Source organism: Panthera leo, chromosome E3 (genome assembly GCF_018350215.1).
Source record: "Panthera leo isolate Ple1 chromosome E3, P.leo_Ple1_pat1.1, whole genome shotgun sequence".
Lineage (NCBI taxonomy): Eukaryota > Metazoa > Chordata > Mammalia > Carnivora > Felidae > Panthera > Panthera leo.
This window is the reverse complement of record NC_056694.1, coordinates 3,583,001-3,602,665: the sequence shown is the minus strand read 5'-3', so window position 1 is coordinate 3,602,665 and position 19,665 is coordinate 3,583,001. Positions and strand designations below refer to the sequence as shown.

The 19,665-nt window shown below is 52.1% G+C and overlaps 1 long non-coding RNA gene across 1 annotated transcript; it reads right to left on the bottom strand.

Annotated features, from left to right (window-relative positions):
* Positions 1 to 3,565: 3,565 nt before the first annotated feature.
* Positions 3,566 to 8,520, bottom strand: LOC122210213. The gene is made up of 3 exons (XR_006197972.1): positions 8,366 to 8,520; positions 4,629 to 4,676; positions 3,566 to 4,425 (listed from the first exon to the last, which is right to left on the bottom strand). It is a non-coding gene; the product is annotated as an uncharacterized LOC122210213 (long non-coding RNA).
* Between the last annotated feature and the right edge of the window lie 11,145 nt (positions 8,521 to 19,665).

The window sequence follows — 19,665 nt, the reverse complement described above, 5'->3', positions numbered from 1 at the left end:
CCTCCCCCATTTAGCAGCCAGACAATATGCTGGTGATGATATGCCGGCTGGCGACGTAGGACAGGGCGAACTGCGTTGAGTCGTCACAGTGAAGTCAAGGCGGCAGGAAGGTGTGCTGGAGGGGACCCAGGCTCTGGAGCCCGCGCCTCTGTTACCCAGTCACGTGACCTTGGGCGAGTCATTTGGCCTCTCCGGGCTTCAGGGTCCTCGGCTGTAACGCGGACTTAGAAGGGTGTCGGAGGGCTTAAAAGAAATAATGTCAGTGGGGCTGCAAGACACTCGGAACCTCATTCACGTTGCTTCCGGAAACGCAGAGTGCTTTACAAGAACAGGCTGGGAGATGAGGAGAGCAAGACTCTCAGCCCAAAGCCCGGCCCGCCCGGCAGGCCTTGCAAAGCAGAGCCCCCTGGACGTGTTGCAAGACGGCCTGCTTCCCCTCCCCCGATGGACACCCCAGGGGATGTTTTTCCCTCCTCTGTTAAGACCCGATGGAGCCTCTGGAGGCAAAGCTCACGGAAATGTGGGGCGGACCCCTAGGACTGAGAGGCTTTCCTTCTCACGCTCGTCCTTGTCGAGAGGCCAGCGTCCACCGCGTTCACCCTGGGGGGGCTTCTCTGGCCCTCGCTGGGTCTCCCGGCGCCTCCTGCTCTCAGACTTCTGTTCTGGAAAGCTGTCTCCCCCACTTGGGCACCGAGGTTTGCCCCGTGGCCTCCCTTTTCTGGCCGATCTAGGAGTTGTTGATTTTCAGCGTGTTCGTTCGGCTTCTATCGTGTGGCGTGGATCGGGGGGCAACGTGTAAGCTCCGGGCACGAGGGACCGGACGCGGGAGGTAATCGTACGTCTCCCAGCAGCTGTTTCTGCTTCTTGGCGAAGCTCTGTGCATCCTCTCCCACCACTAACTGCTCAATGCCCCTCTTCCTCTGCCCCTCCCCTGCTGGTGATGTCTCTCTCTCTCTCTCTCTCTCTCTCAAAAATAAACATTAAGAAATATTATTAATATAGTAATAGTTTCCACAGGGGTTACAGTTTGAAATGATAATATTTGGGATATATTGGCTTAAATAAAGTGTATTACTGAAATTAATTTCACCTATTTCTTTTTACCACTTTAATGCAGCTCCTGGGAAATTTAGAACTTACATCTGTGCCTCTCATCTGTGGTTCATATATTTCTACCCCACGGTGCGTTAGAGGCCAGTGAAACTTTTCTGGTCCGGTCAATGTTTCTGTCTTCATGACGATGCTTTCCATTTGTGTTTGAGCAGAGCGAGGGCTCCTAGCTATCAATTCGGTGCCTCTGCGTGGCGTGTTTTCCTTCCTGTTTTAGTTGCCAGGTCGCCTTGTGCAACTCGTAGCGTCCGAGGGGGTCTGCGCCTGTAGCTGAATCTGCCCGAAGGAGGTGCAGAGACGGAAGGAACGTGCAGACTGTCCGGGAAGCTGTGCTGTGTCTGCCCCGGGGTGTTTTGGTTTTCGGCCAAGGAAAGCAACACTGGCCAACTTAAACAAGAAGGGAATTTATCGGCGTGATGCTGGACGGTTCACAGAACCAAAGAAAGCTGAGATCCGGGTTCCCGAAAAGGGTGGGAGTCAGCTGCCGTGGGGATTAATAGCAGCAGCACCCCAAGGCTGCTCTCTCGGGGGGGGGGGGATCAGCTCTGGCTTCTCCCCTTTTCACACCATCCCACATGAGCTGAGCAAGAATGTCCAGGAGACAGCAGCTGACTGGCTCCCCGAGGCTCCGGGCCCGGGACCTGGATCGAAGGTGGGCAGACCACGGAAGACGCAAGCAGAGGCTGGCCCTTACTCAAAGCAAAGTCTGGCCACTGTTAGTAGAAGGGGGAGGGTGTGCCGAGCAGGCAGAGACAATAGACGTTCCCTGCCTCACTCCTGCCTGGTGTCGTCAGTGGCCACTGCGGGACATAGCCAATTCAGCTTTTTTTCTTTCTTTCTTTTGAGACTCTTAAATTCATCTTTTCAAGCTTTAAACTATGGAAGCATGTACAAAAGAGGACAGAATAATAAAATAAATCTCCGTGTATCCATCCATCCCCTGGCTTCCACAACGATCAACTTATTGTCAGGCTTGTTTCATCTATAAGCCCACCCAGCTCCTCCTGTATTATTTCGAAGCAAATCTCAGGCATTATATCATTTCCTGTAACTCCGTGTGTATCTCTAAAAGACAAGAGTCTGTTTTAAAGAAAACGTAACCGTGATATTATCACCGGTAAAAGACTCCCAACAATGTCTTAATATTATCAGATTTCTGGCCAGTGTTCAGATTCTGATTTTTTTTTTTTTTAACGTGTATTTATTTTTGAGAAAGAGAGAGACAGAGCATGAGTCGGGGAGGGGCAGAGAGAGAGGGAGGCGCAGAATCCGAAGCAGGCTCCAGGCTCCGAGCTGTCAGCACAGAGCCCATTGTGGGGCTCGAACCCACGAACCCTGAGATCACGACCTGAGCCGAAGTCAGATACTTACTGTCTGAGCCGTACCCCTAGCTTCTCCTTTTTTAACAACTTTATTGAGGCCTGACGTTTTCCATATTAAATTCACACAGTTAGTGTGTGGTCTGATGACTTTTAGTCCTGTCCAGTTTTCAAACGTCTTAGAACGTTTCCGTCACCAAAGATGCTCCGTCACCGCTCTTGCAGCCAAGGCCTCACAATCTTTTCACAATCTAGCGAAAAGTTAAACATACGCTCAGTGTGCAATGCAACGCGTCCACCCCTAGGAATCTGCTCGAGAGAAGTGAAAACACATGTCAAAGACTACCCCGTGAATGTTTAGAGAAGAATTATTCATAAAACCCAAGCTGGAAGCGATCCGTATGTCTATCATCTAGTGGGCTCATTGAAAAGAAAACGGTATTTTCCGTACAATCGAGTATGCTCCGCACGAGCAGGGACGGGTAGCGGATACGTGCAACAATATAGATGAACCCCAAACCTTGTGCTCAGTGAGAGAAGCAGACATTGGACCACACGCGGAATGCCTCCAGGCATAGGAAAGGGGTAGAAAGAGGAAATTTTAGAGGAGAAGGCGTATCGGGGCTGGCTGGGCCGCCCCTCCTGGGAACTCTTCTCTCTCTGTCCTTCTCGGAGGCTCTCACTGGAAACTGGTGCTTTCAGTTCTGCAATCCCAGCTGCCCTAAAACAGGGGCACACGAGGCCCGGCTACTTCCAGAAATAAACGCAGAGAGAACAAGGTACAAATTTAGATATCGGGAAACATCCTGCCACGTGCACTTGAAGAATCATGCCTTTATGTCTTGAAACAGTGATACTTTGGGGGCGCCTGGGGGGTTCAGTCGGCCAAGCGTCCGACTTCAGCTCAGGTCATGATCTCGCGGTCCGTGAGTTCGAGCCCTGCGTCGGGCTCTGTGCCGACAGCTCAGAGCCTGGAGCCTGCTTCGGATCCTGTGTCTCCCTCTCTCTCTTTGCCCCTCCCCCCACCTCAAAAAAAAATAAATAAAAACTTAAAAAAAAATAAAATCAAGTAAAACAAAATACATGAGCAAATAGCTCTCACTTAGTCCTTCCTACAAAACGCTTTGTCACCCACACAGATGACAATATGCTTCCGCCCCTAGGTGACCAGAGCCGACGGCACATGGGCACCGTGGGTGCGGGGACAGGTACTGGAACCAGACCCCCTTAGGCTTCAGGTGTGGCTCCAGCACTAACTACCTGTGTGACCGTGGGGCTCCCCATGCCTCAGTTTCCCCACTTCCTGTAAACCTCCGGACTAAATGAAGGTCATGTGTGTAAAGGGCTCCGGGCAGCGCCCAGCAGGAAGGCGACATCCCAGTTGCGCTATTCAGCATTGGGTTGACTCGCCCTACTGCCCCTCAAGAATCGTCAAATCTGCTCAACGGTCACTAATTTCTCCTGTTTCGACCTAAAATTATAACCGGGACTCAAGTTTAAAAACACAGGCCCGAGTGTGGGAGCGCAACCAGAGATCCCCGGAGGTCTGCCCGCGGGAAGACTCGGAACCAAAGGCCGTGAGACTAAATGAAACTGGTCTCTACCAATTCCACGCCACGGGGGCGGGGGCTGCTGGTCTCATCCTCCCCCCACGCACAGCACCGCGTCCCCGTTGTGAAGCGGGAGAAAAGGGAGAAACACACGCAGCTTCCCACATCCGTGAAGACGTTTGTATCTTAGAGAAGGAAATGGAATTCGAGAAGTCTGACTTCTGGCCTAACTCCCAGCCATTTACAAAAAGCGTGGCTGTGCTAGACACAGTTGGCGCTCCGCTAATTGGAAGCAGCTGAAATGCAGCCTCCGTTGTGCGTGTACCTTGCAGATGACGTGGTGTGGGGAGGCCACGAGATGCGTGTGAAAAGTGCGCGGCCCGGCGGCCCTCGGCTGTGCAATACCTGCCGATCGGATTTCCCCTCTACGGTTTATCCTGTTAAGGCTTCAAAGGAAAAAAAACAAGCTGGCTGAGAGAGGCTTACGAAGTTTACGGTGATCGAAAAGACAAAATCTATAAGACATAATCCCGCTCCCTCTTTTACGTCTATCACCGCCATAGAGAATGAGCAACCAGCTGTTGAGTTTGAAGTGAGCTGGCACATTCGCTTCCAGGTTTGAAATCCTCCCTGGCAAGCGTTTTCTTACCGTGCCAACAGCAGCAAATAAAGGCCCTGAAGGAGATTTACAACCAACCTAGAATAAGAAAATAAGTAACGTCTGAGAAAAGGATCAAATAAGTTTAAGGTTAAAAAAAAAGAGTACAGGACCCCCAAGATTCCTGAACCTCTCTCGAAACCAAAAACCCCTGATTCCCTTGGAATCATGACTTGGAGACAGTCATGCTTGACCCTAAGCACAGAAAGACAATGGCAGTTCCTGTAACACCTCCGTGTTTCCCTTTGGTGACGGTGGTCACCCAGCAGCTACCCGCCACGGGCGGGCCAGATTTACTACTCAGTCCCTCCCCTACAGAATGTAATTAGCCATCGAAGATTTAAAACGTGACAAGATGGAGATCATTCCCCTCTGTAGGATGCCGGAGGTGAAGCCGTGTTCCAGCGAGGAAGGCGGGGCTGCCTGTCCTGCAGGTGACCGCCGTCAGGAGTCCTGGCTTCTGGTGGCTGTGATCCCAGGCGGTGTCACAGGGTGGTTAATGATTATCGTCTGCAGTTAAAAGGGCAGAGCCTCCTAGCAGCCTCCTCCATATCCATTCTGCACTTCCTCTGGTTAGTACAACTCCGGTTTTGCCCAGGAGGGTACGGAGCCCAGCTAAAACACAGCGTGTCTCAGCCTGCCTTGAGGCCAGGGGTGGCCCCGCAACATTCTGTGGCTAACGTGCTCAAACAGAGGTCACAGAGCTCGGGATGACAGACTCGCTTTATCACGTATGTGTGCAACCTTGAATAATGGGTTGCATTTATTTGTTTTTACGCTTTTTATGATTGGAATGACACTGCATAGGCCTTCTTGTTTGTTTTGAGTGGGGGGAGAAGATGCAGAGAGAGAGAGGGAGAGAATACCAAGCAGACGCCGTGCTGTCAGCATGAACTGCGAGATCACGACCTGAGTCACGATCAAGTCGGATGCTTAACCCACTGAGACACTCAGGCGCCCCTGTGTAAGGTCTTCTGTGTCTGGCATTTTGCAATCAAATTGTTTGGACCATGCGTCCATAGTTTGCAAGTGGTCCATTCATTTCCAATGCTTTCTAGCATTTCCCCTGTATGAATATGCCATACTTCATTCATTCAACTGTAGATGGACATTTTCAGCAATTACTCTAAGAACACTTCCTGTCTGTATATCCCGGAGCACAGGAGCACACATCTCTCCAGGTGCTTCTCAAAGTGTGGTTCCCTAGATCAGCAGTGTCAGCATTACCTGTGGACTTGTTAGAATGCAGATCTGGGGGTCCACCCAGACCTTCAGACTCAAATTCTGGGAATGGGGCCCAGAAGCCCCCCCAGGAGATTTGGACACATGAGAACCTCTGTTCTCAGTTATATATCTAAAAGTACACTTGGAGTCACAGGATATGCAAACTTCAAATCTCCTAGATAATGTCAAACTATTTTCCAAAGCCTTTGTCCCAATCTGCACTTCCACTTACAGTGTATTTCAGCTCCCCTTGCTCCATATTTTTGCCATCACTTGGCTCGGTCAGACTCTTAAATTGTCAGCCTGGAAGCTATGAAGCTACCTCATCATAGTTTTAATAGGTGTGTGACATAGTTTTAATAGTTTTGTGTGACTTCTGATGAGGTTAAACCTTTACTGGCCATCCAGATAGGCCCTTCCATGCAGTGCCTGTTCCAGTTTTTTACCCATTTCTCTCTTGGGTCATCTGTTTTTGTTTTGTTTTGTTTGTTTTGTTTTTTCCTCATTTGTTTGAAGCTCTTTAAATATTTGGAAAATGGGTCTTGGTTGGTTATTCCTGTGCAGGTTATCTCCTTCCACTCTGAGCAAAGCTGTTGCTACACTTTGAGGAACAGCTTCTTGATTTTAATTTAGTCCGGCTTGCCCCTGTTTTCATTTATGATTGGTGCTTTCAATGACTTGTTCAAGAAGTTATTCCCTACCCCTCAGTCATGAAGATGTTCTCCTACAGTGTCTTCTAAAAGATTGTAGCTCTGCCTTTCACATTTAATTCTTTGATCCACCCTGAATTGACTTTTTGCATACGATGTGAGGTAGGGGTTCCATTTCTTTGACAGATGTGTACGTACATAATTTTCTTGGTATCACTGGCTGAAAACTACGTCTTTCCCCCAACAGCTCTGCAGGGCCACTCTGTCACACACTGAGTGCTCACATGTACACAGATCTGTTTCTGAGCATTCTGGTGTCTCCTCTATGTATTTGTGTATACTTAGATCAAGACTACACAGTATGGGATGCCATACCTCCTCTGCTGCTTCCCTATAGCAGAATTCCTCCTCTCAGAGAAGCTTTAGGTGCCTTGGGCCAGACTGTTCCCTTGCCCCCATTTCATAGGGTCAGGATGCCTTAAGAGTTGTCTGTAATTTGGCCCCGGCTCACACATTTCATGCCCCCTCTCCACACACCATCCCTGCCTGTTGACATCCCATGTTTCCTGCAAGGCTGCTCTCAAATGCCGACACCTCAGATCACTGGCAGCCAGAGTGGTTCCTTCCTCTTCAGACAGAGCCAGTGGGTAGGATGACTGCGTGAGAACGCTGGGGTTGCTGTAACAAAGTACCACAAACCAGGTGGCTTAATCCACAGAAATGCATCGTCTGTCAGTCTGGAGGCCAGGAGTCTGAGATCGAGGTATCAGCAGGGCCATCCCCCTTTTTATGAGAACCCCAGTCACTTTGGGTTAGTGGCCACCTACTCCAGTATGGTTCCACTTTAATGAATGACATCTGCAATGACCCTATTTTCAAGTAAGGTCACATTTGGAGGGACTAGGGGCAGGGTTTCAACATGTGACTACTTCAGGGACACAGCCTGACCCAGAACAATGACCATATAATCGATCATCTGAAACTGGGACATTTTGGAGAGTAAAATAGGGCAGTAGTAACTGTACCGGGCTCAGTGTAAACCGTGAGTTCTCTGGATAATCCACAACACGTGGGCCACCCTACGGAGACGAGGGGGAGGTTCGCATCACGCAAACACGTCTAACTTCGGCACTGGCTCAGTTAGCAGGTTTTAACTGCAAATAACAGAGAAGCCAACCCAGTGTGGCTCTGACACAGAGGGGGTTTATGACCTCACGTGTGAGAACTTAGGAGAAAGGACAGGCCTAGGATGTGTTGATCCAGTGACTCCGTGGTGCCATCAAGGACTCCATTTCTCACCACCATGTGGCACCTGTGTCCTTGTTGTATTGACTCTTGTACTTTCGAGAGCCTGAAGGGGCCCTGGGCCCCGTCTTCCCAAACCAGGATCCAGAGACCATTTTTGCTTCATGCGTCTCTCTTTAGGAACAAAGACTCCAGCCCGCTTCCCTTCATGTCTTGTCGGCCCAAATTACACTCCCCACCTGTGCCTAAGCCATGGGGGATGTGGGACCACCACACCCTTCCTAGCTTAGTCATGATCCTCTCTTAAGAGCTGGGCCCCACTTCTCCTGCAGCAGGTAGAAAGTGTGTATCTGGACAAAATCTGGGATCTCTCTGCAGGAAGAGGAGAAGGGTGGGTGGGGGCTTCTAGGTAGGCAGCAAAAAAGCACCTGCCACAACAGGGCACAGGGCCGACGGTGAGGACCGGCAGCGTGTAAGGACAGGTAAAAGGAGAGATTCTCACAGCTGCGTGTGGAAGCAAAAAGTAGGCCCCTCGAATCGTCACCATGTTAATTCTTTCTGGGACATTTATGAAACCCAACGTTTTGGGGAGCCGGCAGTGGTACTCACGTCTCGTAAGGTGGAAGGTGTGATAAGTAAGGTTAGATGGTTTTGTTTTGTGGCCCTGGACGGAAGTCATTTCACAGGGGATCGCTCTGCAATGTGCCATCACTAGAGAGTACCAGTGAGAAACAGGCAATCAGTGAAAATGATGGTTACCAAGCAACAAGCTAGCACAGCAAGAATGGAATAAAGGGGACTTAAAAGGGCCACAGAAATCAATCAGCAGAAAAAGGCGGCATACGCGAGAAAAAGCACATCGGAGAGCCAATCCAGTGTCTGCTAGATTTCATTTTTAAAATGACACTTTCCCTGATTTGAAATGCAATATATGTTCATTGTAGAAAATCAGGAAATACTTATAAAAAAGAAACTAGTCGCGTGCCTAATCTCACCACTGACTACTTTCAATAGTTTGGGGCATTTCCCTGAGAACACACACACACACACACACACGCTCACACTCTATCTTGTATCTTACCTTTTTCATGTCACGTTACTTTGTATGGTATTTCCCCATTCTTAAAAGTCCTCAGTCGACATCATTTTAAATAACTGCGTAGCACACACACTGATCAATCACTCTGCAAAACACCATCACTTTGTGCTTTGGAATGACTATCACAGGGGTGTGGGTGGTGGGGAGGAAACGGGGGGTTGAGAAGCTAAGTGCCAGCATTACTCACGTATCCACTTGTTGGATTGTGAAGTTAAGGCAAAGGCTTACCTCCTTCTGATCTCTTCTCCAGTTTGGGGGAAAGAAAGCCTGTGTCGAGGACGGGGTGGGAGGAACGTCTCTGATTTGTGTGTGTGTGTGTGTGACAGGGGAACCCTGTGTGTTGATGTGTGCTGTGCTGTAAACCATAAAGCAAAACACAAAACTTTCCGATTATTAGTGACATTTTTCAAAAAGATAAGCCATCGAGCGCCTGAGCCCTTCCTGGAATAATAGTGAGCTAATAGGTACAGTAAGGTACCCAGCTGTACCTTAAATTTCCTCCCTTCACTGGTGTGATGGATCCTTAGGAAGCACTGAAGAACCATTATCCTAATCATCTCTCCTATTAAGAGTGTCAATTTTTTAATAAAAAAAAAACAACAAAACTCACAATGGCAAGGCTGCAGAAGTATTTTTTTTTTTCACTGTCCTCGTAGGATTTCCCTGCTATGTGACAGTGTGTATTAGGCCAGACTAATTTCCAGTCATTTTATTCCGTTAACCTTCAAGGAGTGAGCAGGCCTGGTTGGTCACAGATCAAGCCACGTCATCTGTTTCTCAGGTTTATTATTTCGGCAAGGAGAGCATCTGCCCTCTTGGGTTGAGAGGTCATATTGATCTCCCAGTGTGATGATGCTATGTGTCCCCCATCCTTCCCGTTGTCTGCGCCATACCTGTTAAAAAAAATTTTTTTTAATGTTTATTTATTTTGAGAGAGAGAGAGAGAGAGAGAGAGAGAGAGAGAGGAAAAGCAAGCAGGGGAGGGGCAGAGAGAGAGGGAGACACAGAATCCGAAGCAGGCTGCAGGCTCCAAGCGGTCAGCACAGAGCCCGATGCGGGGCTCGAACTCACAAACCGTGAGATCGTGACCTGAGCCGAAGTCGGACGCTTAACCGACTGAGCCACCCAGGTGCCCCATGCCATACCTGTTTTAGATTCACGGGACTACTGCTGTATCCAAAACATGCCAGATTTTGTGTTTTGAAGTATACCCCCCATGTTGAGGCCTTTACAATGAATTGCATCTTTATCCATCTGACTTCCCAAGCTAAGAGGATGTGATTGTTTTGATACACTTCTGCCCTCATGGGAACGGATGGCCCTCAAATGTTCTTCGAGCCAGCTTTTTTGCCCTTTTTTTTAAGTTAAATCTTTATGGAAAGGAATGTGCTTCCGTTCAGAGGCATAGAGGCCGCTCCCCATCCTGATAGGGGCCACAATATCGGGACAAAGAGGCTGTTTCTCTCTGCAACAGGACAGTCCAAAAGGCAGGCCCGTGGATATCAGGCCTGGTCCCTAGGAAATGAGGACTTGTCTTGGGAATGATGGCTTGGTGTTTCTGTTCAAAAAGACAAACCAAACTCACATTTACAGAATGATGCTTAAATGCAAGATTAGTTATTGGTTAATGCAGAGTGGCAACATCAGAAAAAAAGAAAGACACAGGAGTTAAGAGTCAAGGTTGTGTCAGAGGCTGGAGTGAAATGGGATTTTTTTTCTCTTTCTCATCTTTTTCGTATGTGTCTGCTTTCAAAAAAAATCATTTAATTGGGTCTTTTTTGCTTTTTAAAATAAACAAGGAAGGGGCGCCTGGGTGGCTCAGTCGGTTGAGCATCCGACTTCCGCTCAGATCATGATCTCACGGTTCATGGGTTCAAGCCCCGCGTTGGGCTCTGTGCTGACAGCTCAGAGCCTGGAGCCTGCTTCGGGTTCTGTGTCTCCCTCTCTCTCTCTGCCTCTCTCCCACTCGTGGTCTCTGTCTTTCAAACATAAATACATGTTAAAAATTTTTTTTTAAATAATAAAAAGTAAACGAAACAAGGAAGGGGCCATATGTGGGCGAGACCCCTTACTCACCACCCCTGCCTTGTCTATGGAGCACACAGACGGACTGGTCACATTACAAATCCGCCCCCCCCAGCTATCCTTGTTTGTGTGAGTCCCAGAGGCCCCAGCATCTTGTTAGTGTCATACTGGAGAGGACTTGGGGAATCTTTCTGCTCAGGCCTCTGGAAAGCTCTTCCTGCTTAGAAAAGAGGTTTTGTTTGAGTCTTTTTGGCCTCTGAGGCACCAGAGGGAGTGATTAATAGGGAACCACCTCGAGATTTCAATAGAGCAGCAGCGTGGGCTCCCAGGGCGGGCAGGGCCTTTGTTTGGCAGAAAAAGCGGCCGATAAAGCCGAGAACGGCTGTCGGCCGGGAGTCCGGTCCCCAGGCCTGCTCGGTTTTGTCCCTGCCAGGCCAACCTCGAGCCCCCACGCCGGTCTGGGAAGATTCATCTGCCTGCGTCCTGGGCGGGGTGATTAGTAGGAGCTTTCTCCTCTGGGGAGGGGGGTCAAGTCTGGCAGGCAAAGGGGGGACCCGGGCCTCACGAAGCGCTCAGGCTGGGCTGGGGCCCAGAGACCCTGCTCTCTTTTGTGAGGTCCCGCAGGCAAGAGAAGGGCAAAGGCACAAGGGCGGTGATGGTGATGGGGCACGCAGGCTCGCGGGGCAGGGGTGCGGGAGGGCTCCTCGGCGGAGGCGCCGAGGTGGCCGGGCCTTCGGGCGTCTGTGGCGGGGGGAAGCGTGCGGGCCTGGGACTGGGGAGCAGCCTCCTCTGACCACAGAAGTGGGAGGACGGGGACGAGGCCCAGCGGAATTAAAGCAGGAAGCGGAGCAACAGCCGGGAGGCCCAGGCCCGGAATCCGTGGCCGGTGCGGGTCCCACGCTGGCTCGATGCTTCCTCGTGTGCGTTTGCCCGTGAGCGTGAATGGGTCATGAGCGGGTAGTTCTGGTCACATCGGAGTGAGGGGCAACGGGGTTGTCAGAGCCCAGAATCCCCGCCTCCGTTCTAACAACTGCCGAGGGGCGGGCAGGACGGCAGCATCCCGTGCGAATCCCAGAGTCGGGCGCTCAGCATTCGAGAAGCCTCTGCCAGCTCTGAGCACGTGGGGCCCCCACCCCGCGCAGGCCGCCGATGCTAGCGTGCCCGACGGCGGTTTCTCTTTAGCACAAAAGTGCCTCCTGACGAGGCCTCAGAGGCCAGGGAGCGTGCTGGCAGATGTGGGGAGTGTGTCTGTCAGCTCAGCTGCCGTAACGAGCACACCACAGCCCGGACCACTGACAGACAACAGACGCTGATTTCTCAGGGTTCTGGAGGCTGGGAGTCCAAGGTCAAGGTGCTGGCAGATGGTAGTCAGCACGCAGAACGCCTCACGGGGATTTAGCTATGACAAAATGGAAGCCAACAGGCCCCGCCCACCTTGCCCAACTCCAGGGGAGCTGCAGACACAGAACCCAGCATCCACTGTCCGTTGTCCCTCATGTCCGCAACCCCCCCCCCCCCCCCCCCGTCAATGCAACAGCTTTTACATGACAACCTAATCAGGATGCGAGCTCAGCCGCCAACTACCAGAAAGCTCAACTCAAGATGGTCTGAACGATGCCCAGTGTGTCCGTCCACATGACCAGGATCTGGATGTAGGGGGAGTTTCGGGGTGGCTCGACCCCATGGTTCCAGCCACCTCAGACAACGATATCTGTGCTCCTCCTGTGGCAAGCCCCACGGCCGCCACAGCTCACGCTCTCCCGTGGTCTGGAGAGGGAAAGGCCTTCCCTTCTCGAGGCTGTAGCTTAGGAGGTGAGAACCCTTTTGTGGAAACTCCTATCAAACAGACACCTGACCTCTCCCGGAAGGCTTGGGGGATGGTAGACAGTGACTGACTTGGGTTCCTGAATCACTCACTATGCATGGTGTAGACCCATCCGTGCCCAGCTGGAGTCGGTCCCCCTCCCCGCCCCCTGACGGCTCCGTAGCGGGTGAGGGCAGCGAGGGATGATGGCCACTTAACACGGTCCGCTGAAAATGGCTGCCTCACCGAGTCCTGTGCAGCTGTGCCATGAGGCAGGTACTGTGGTCACCTCCACTTGAAAGGTGAGGACAGGGAGGCCTGTCGGGACACACAGGTAGGCAGGAAGCTCTGGCACAGAGGTGAAAACGAGGCACAGGAGGCGCGCCTGGGCGGCTCAGTCGGCTGAGTGTCCGACTTCGGCTCAGGTCATGATCTCGCAGTCCGTGGGTTCGAGCCCCGCGTCGGGCTCTGTGCTGACAGCTCGGAGCCTGGAGCCTGCTTCACATTCTGGGTCTCTTTCTCTCTCTCTGCCCCTCCCCTGCTCATATTGTGCCTCTCTCTCTCTCTCAAAAAATAAATAAAAACATTAAACAATTTTTTAAAAAGAAAATGAGGCACAGGAGTCTAGCTCCCGACCTCACACCCACCGCACAGCTCGTGGACTCAGGACAGAGTCATTGCGGGGCGCGGGGGGCGGGGGGCGAACCCATCCCAAACGGAAACCCACCTCGAGTTTCCTCACCGTGACACCATCTGAGAGCATTCTGGGCCAACACCGGGGTACAGTTCTTGCCTGCTATTTTTATTGCCCAATGTTTACATTTCTCCCCAACTTTTTAAAATGGGGAAATGTAACATTTCACACATACACAGAAAGGTGCATAAATGTAGCGAATGATGACATATTCACTTTCTGTTGCAGTGTAACAAAGGAGCACACATTTAGTAACTGACAAAGCACAGTTTGGTTACCTCAGGTTCCCCAGGGCAGGAGTCAGGGGTGGGCAGAGCCACCGGCTCAGGGTCTCCCACGATGTAATCCAGGTGGGGGCTGGGCTTTGCTCTCGTCTGGAGGCTCCACTCTTTCCGGCTCATTCGGGCTGCTGGCACACGCGTGTCCTCGTGAGCACACGACCGAGGGCCCCAGCTTCTTTCTGGAGATTGGCTGGAGGCCACCCTCAGGTCCTGGACGCGGCCCACCGTCCCCTGCCACGGGGCCTTCTCCAAGAGCTGTTCACGTGGCTGTGGCCCCTGCAAGACCGGCAAGAGACTATGTCTCCAGACATCATGGGATCGTGGGCGTGATGGGTGTGACATCCATCATCCTTCACGTGTGAAGGGACACAGTCAAGGGAATGAGGGCCTACCCCATTCAGCAAACTCTGCTGGTCAGAAGCACATGATGGGTCGGGCTCAGACTCAGGGGGAGGGGATGATACAGGGCACTGACTCGCCGGGGGTCACCTTGGGGGGTGCCTAGGTGGAACCCGGGGGAAGAACCCGAACATCCAGGACCAACCCAGAAGCCTAGCTTACACAACCCCATCTCCACTTGGAGGTGAGACCCGTGCGGGCCGGAGCTGGGGCATGAGAATCAAGTGTTAAATTTTCAGGAATTCTGTGGGCTTGCGGTTAAACAGACATTATCAAAAATTAAATTATAGACGTTTACAGTGAAATCAGTACTCTTGATAACAAAGGTCTCAAAACACATTACTTCTCAATCATCCTACCGTGACCTACGTGCCTTGGGTTACTTCCATTTATTGGATCCATATGCTGGAAAGAGGGTTCCCAAGCCTCATTCTGACACTCCAGGTTGGTTCAGGCACCCCACACTGGCCGCTTGAAATCAGCCATCAGAGACACATTTATATTGTGGAAATCTGAACATGCTACAGTTCAGAGCTGGAAGGTTGAATCTGGCCTTTGCTGGAGCGAAGAACAGCTTTCATGTTTTGAAAGGGTGGTAAAAAAACAAAACAAAAGAAAAAATATGTGACAGACAATACATGTGTCTGGCAAAGCCTAAAATATTTCCCATTTGACCCTTCGGGGAAAACTCTCCCCACCTCCAGTCTAGACTTTAGAAAGTAATGGAGAAAATTAACAATGTAGTTTAATTTAAAATGTTGCCAAAATTTTGACAAAAATGTGTCAACTCTGTATCCTTTACATTGTAACAGGCAGAAAACATGGAGGAAAAACTGTATTTGTGCCCTATGGGAAAACCATGATCCAATTTGGCCAAGAAGTTGCTCATGTCATTGATGAAATTCTTTTTGGCTTCAAAGTTCGTATCACATATTAATTACATTTAATGACAAGTTTATTGGGAAGCAACTCAGTTTGACAGATCATGGGTGGATTTCAACTAGAGACTGGCTTTGGGTTTGAGAATTACTGGGGGGGGGGCACCTGGGTAGCTTGGCTGGTGGGGCATCTGACTTGGGCTCAGGTCATGTTCTCTGAGTTCGTGAGTTCGAGCCCTATGTCCGGCTCTGTGCTGACAGCTCTGAGCCGGGACCCGCTCAGATTCTGTGTCTCCCTCTCTCTCTGCTCCTCCCCCGCTCACCTGTTTTCTCTCTCTCAAAAATAATTTAAAAAAAAAAAAAATTACTCAGGGAAGAGAGGGGCACCTGCCTGGCTCAGTCAGTTGAGCATGGGATCCTTGACTTCAGCTTGGGTCATGATTCCAGGGTGACGGAATAGAGCCCCACGTCCAGCTCCATGGGTGTGGAGATTCTCTCTCTCTCTCTGACCTTCTCCCCTGCTCACGCTCTCTAAAATAATAATAAAAGAATTCAGCAAAAATAAACAAAAGCATTCTCTGAGCATCAGTGGGCTCTAAGAGATTTACAAGAAAGAATACTGTTTGTTTTATCATTCTTTGTGGAGGGGGCGCTGCCCATGCTCGGTTTCAGCTAAATTTGAAATAAACTCATGTTTATGCACATGCACCCCGCCCCAACCACTTGTTACAGTAGCATCAGCCTGATCTTCAGGGTAAGTACTTCCTGCCTTTCCCTGATAACTTAACCAGCTTTAGAGCTGCCTCTTCCCTACACGTGACCCAGGCACCTCAAAGGCCGCAGCAACGGCCGGCACACAGTAGGCATCGACTAGATGTTGCTCAAGTGGGCAAACTAATTTTGACAGAGCAACCAGCAGCGGCAATGCAATGGTGAGCCTTTCCGATAAAATGGCAAAAAAAACAAGTAAGTCAGGGGAAGTCGGCTTTCTAACCTCGGCAAGCCTCCTCAAATCTTTTTTGAAGCAACAGGGCATAAAATCAAAGGCGGGCGGGGAAGCGACCGCTCTAACAGCAGCGCAGCCTGGGGGCTCCGCGAGCGCCCAGCCAGGTGACCAGAGAAGCCAGGCGCGTCGCCTCTCGTTGGCGCGGCCCCCTCGCATGAAGCGCGCACGGGGCACCCGGAGAGCGTCCGCGGGGCCGCCGCGCTCGAGCGCCAACTCGGGCTGGGCAGGCAGCGGCGGGGGCCGAGCGCTCCGCCGCCGGGGCCACGTGGACGCCGCAGGCCCCGCCCCCGCACGGCGCGGGGTCTTGGGGCCGACCCGGCGCCGCGCGTGTGACCTCGGGCGGGCCGCCCCCAGCTTCCCCTCGCCGAGACTCCGGGTGGGCGGGAGGACGCGCGGTTGTCGCAAGGACGCAACCGACCCACGCCCGGTCGCGCGCAGACCGGAAGGCGCGCCGTGACGCTTGGTGCGCAGGCGCGACGAGCGGCGCGGCGCGCGGGGCCGCCACCAGGGGGCGCTGCGGGCCGCCGGCGCCGTGGGGGGAAGGGAGGGTCCGCGCCGGGACCGGACCACGTGCGCACCACGTGGCGCACCCGGCAGCCCCGGACCGCGGTCGGACGGCCGGGCCGGCCGGGTCGCGCCGCCAGCAGCCTGCAAAGGCTAAGGGATCGGTCTGCCCCTGGCGCCCCTGCTGACCTCTGACCTCCGACCCCACTACCTTTCGGGTTGCCCCTCGCGGGTGGCCGCGCGGTGTGTTTATAAACAGAGCTCTCGGCGGCGCCCAAACCCCGGATCGCGGATCGACTCGCGGGGAGCGGAGCCTCCTGCGCATGCGCCCCGCGTCTTCCGCGGGGCTCTTCCTGCGCAAGCGCCTTGGCGGGCGGAGGGCGCCGCTGCGCCGGGCGGGGACCCGTCGGGAGCCGGAGGGCGGCGGCCGGCACGAGCTGGGTTCCGCGGTTGCGGCCCGGCTGGGCCCCGCCCGCTCCTTCCCGGGATGCGTTCCGCGGTTGCAGCCCGGTGTCCTGAGGCCGGGCCCCGTGTGGGAAGTAGGGCACAGGCGGCAGGTCGGGCAGATGAGCTCCTGATCTGCGCGCACCCCCCCCCCCCCCCCGGCTGTCCTCCCTGGCCCACGTGGCCCTGGGGCCAGTCCCCACCCAAGAGAGCCTTTAAACCCAGCAGCCCCCAGCCTCCCGCCCCCCCCCCCCCCCCCCCGTGCTGATGAATGGGTGCTCAAAAGGTGTTTACACACAGTGGGATACTGCTGAGCCTCAAAAAGCCAGAAAGATACTGTGTTAGCTGTATCTTGTCTCGATGAACAAGGAAGACAACTCTGACCCAAGCCACGAGGGCCACGAACCTGAGGCTGAGTGACAGAAGCCAGACACGGAAGGACCACTACTGCACGATTCCACTCACAGGAGGGCAAATTCATAAGGACAGAAAGAGTAGAGGTGCCCAGGGGATGGGAATTCTTTGATGGGGACGCGGCCTGAGTTTGCGAAGATGAAAAAAGTTCTGGAGACGGATGGTGTCAGCGGCTGCACAGCAATGTGAATGTGCTTAATGCCCCTGAATCCTGCACTTGAGAATGGTTATAAAATGGCAAAGGGTGTGCGGTGTGTGTGCTTTACCACATCCTCCCCAGTCAGTATCTCATCAAGTTCTGCCAGGCAAGATCCTTTCTATGTTCTCAAAGGCCCCGACCTCTCTCATCCCTGCCCACCTCATCTCGAACCCCTCCGGCCCCAACCAGTCGCCTTTCTTGCCTAGAACACACCATTTTTGCTGCTCCTTGCTGTTCTTGCTGACAGAAATGCTTTTCCCTCTCATCTTCGCAGGGCTGTTCCCTTCTCGTGGACTCGTCCATTTCATACACATGCTTATTTTCTGGTAGGCGTTATACAAGACCGGGCGATGCACAGGTGATCAAAACAGGTTAGGACTCTCCTCTCATGGACTTTATAATCTGGCAGAGGGTATAAACGCAGAAAAATGTCAGATGGTGTGAGTACCATTAAAAAAAAGGCATGAGGCAACCGTGGACCGGGGATCTAAGCTAGATGGGGTAGGCCTGAGCGACTCACTGAGAGCTGGTGGCCTGAGCTGAGACCCTGCAAGATTGGGAGAGGGGGAGAGAGGGGTTTCTCGGAGAGAGAGGGCAGCTGGTGCAAAAACCCTAGAGGCCAGAACCATTTTCGTGTGTTTGGGGAGCAGAAAAAGACCAGGTGGGAGGAGTATGCGAGTGAGAGAGAGGTTTAAGAAATGAAGGCAGACCCGGGGCACCTGGGTGGCTCAGTTGGTTAAGCGTCCTACTCTTGACTTTGGCTCAGGTCGTGATCTTGGGGTTCGTGAGTTCGAGCCCCGCGTCAGGCTCTGCACTCGTGGTGTGAAACCTGCTTGGGATCTGCTCTCTCTCCCCCTCTGTGTGCAGTCTCTCTCTTTCTCTCTCTCTCAAAATAAATACACTTAAAAACAAAAAAGAAATGGAGGCAGACAGGTAAGTGCTCCTGTTACTTTCCGGGAGGGAAGGACCCTCACACTCGCTTGGGAAAAGCAATTATTTTGTTTGGCCCGCAGTGTGCTAGGTCAAGAGTTCACTTAGGGCTTAGCTATTCCGGTTTTCGCTTGGGGGTCTCAGGCAGTTACCATCAGGTATTGGTGGGGGTATGGACATCTCTTTTTTTCTTTTCTTTTTAAATTTTTTTTAACGTTTATTTATTTATTTTTTGAGACAGAGAGAGACAGAGCATGAACAGGGGAGGGTCAGAGAGAGGGAGACACAGAATCTGAAACAGGCTCCAGGCTCTGAGCGGTCAGCACAGACGCGGGGCTCGAACTCACGGACCGGGAGATCATGACCTGAGCCGAAGTCGGCCGCTTAACCGACTGAGCCACCCAGGCGCCCCTCTTTTTTTCTGATTTTAGACATAAAAAAATCTATTTTACAGGCATGCACACACATGAGCGTGCACACACACACACACACACACACACACACACACACCAGGTGCTATGTAACTTACTGAGCCACGTTCCTGTGTTTCCCATAATCACTGCTGATGACTTTGCAGTAATAAACAGAATTTGGTAACTGGGCACAGAGAGGGTCCTAGAGGTGTGGAATCGCCACATCTAAAAATGTTAGAGAAGAGGTCTAAAGCAGTGATATTCGAAGTGAGGTTGTAGACCACCCCTGATCTGCCCGCTGTTTCCTGGTCTCTGACAAGAAAGTGCAGACGTTGGAAATAAACATGTAGAAAGTTCTTTAGGGGGCGCCCGGGTGACTCAGCCAGTTGAGCGTCCCACTTCGGTTCAGGTCGTGATCTCGCGGTCTTTGAGTTCAAGCCCTGTGTCGGGCTCTGTGCTGACAGCTCAGAGCCTGGAGCCTGCTTCAGATCCTGTCTCTCTCTCAAAAATAAATAAGCATTACAGGGGCGCCTGGGTGGCGCAGTCGGTTGAGCGTCCGACTTCAGCCAGGTCACAATCTCGCGGTCCGTGAGTTCGAGCCCCGCGTCGGGCTCTGGGCTGATGGCTCGGAGCCTGGAGCCTGTTTCCGATTCTGTGTCTCCCTCTCTCTCTGACCCTCCCCCGTTCATGCTCTGTCTCTCTCTGTCCCAAAAATAAATAAAAAACGTTGAAAAAAAAAAAAAAACAAAAATAAATAAGCATTACAAAAAAATTAAAACAAATAGTTCTTTAGGAATTTGACTCTTTTTTTAAAAAGGT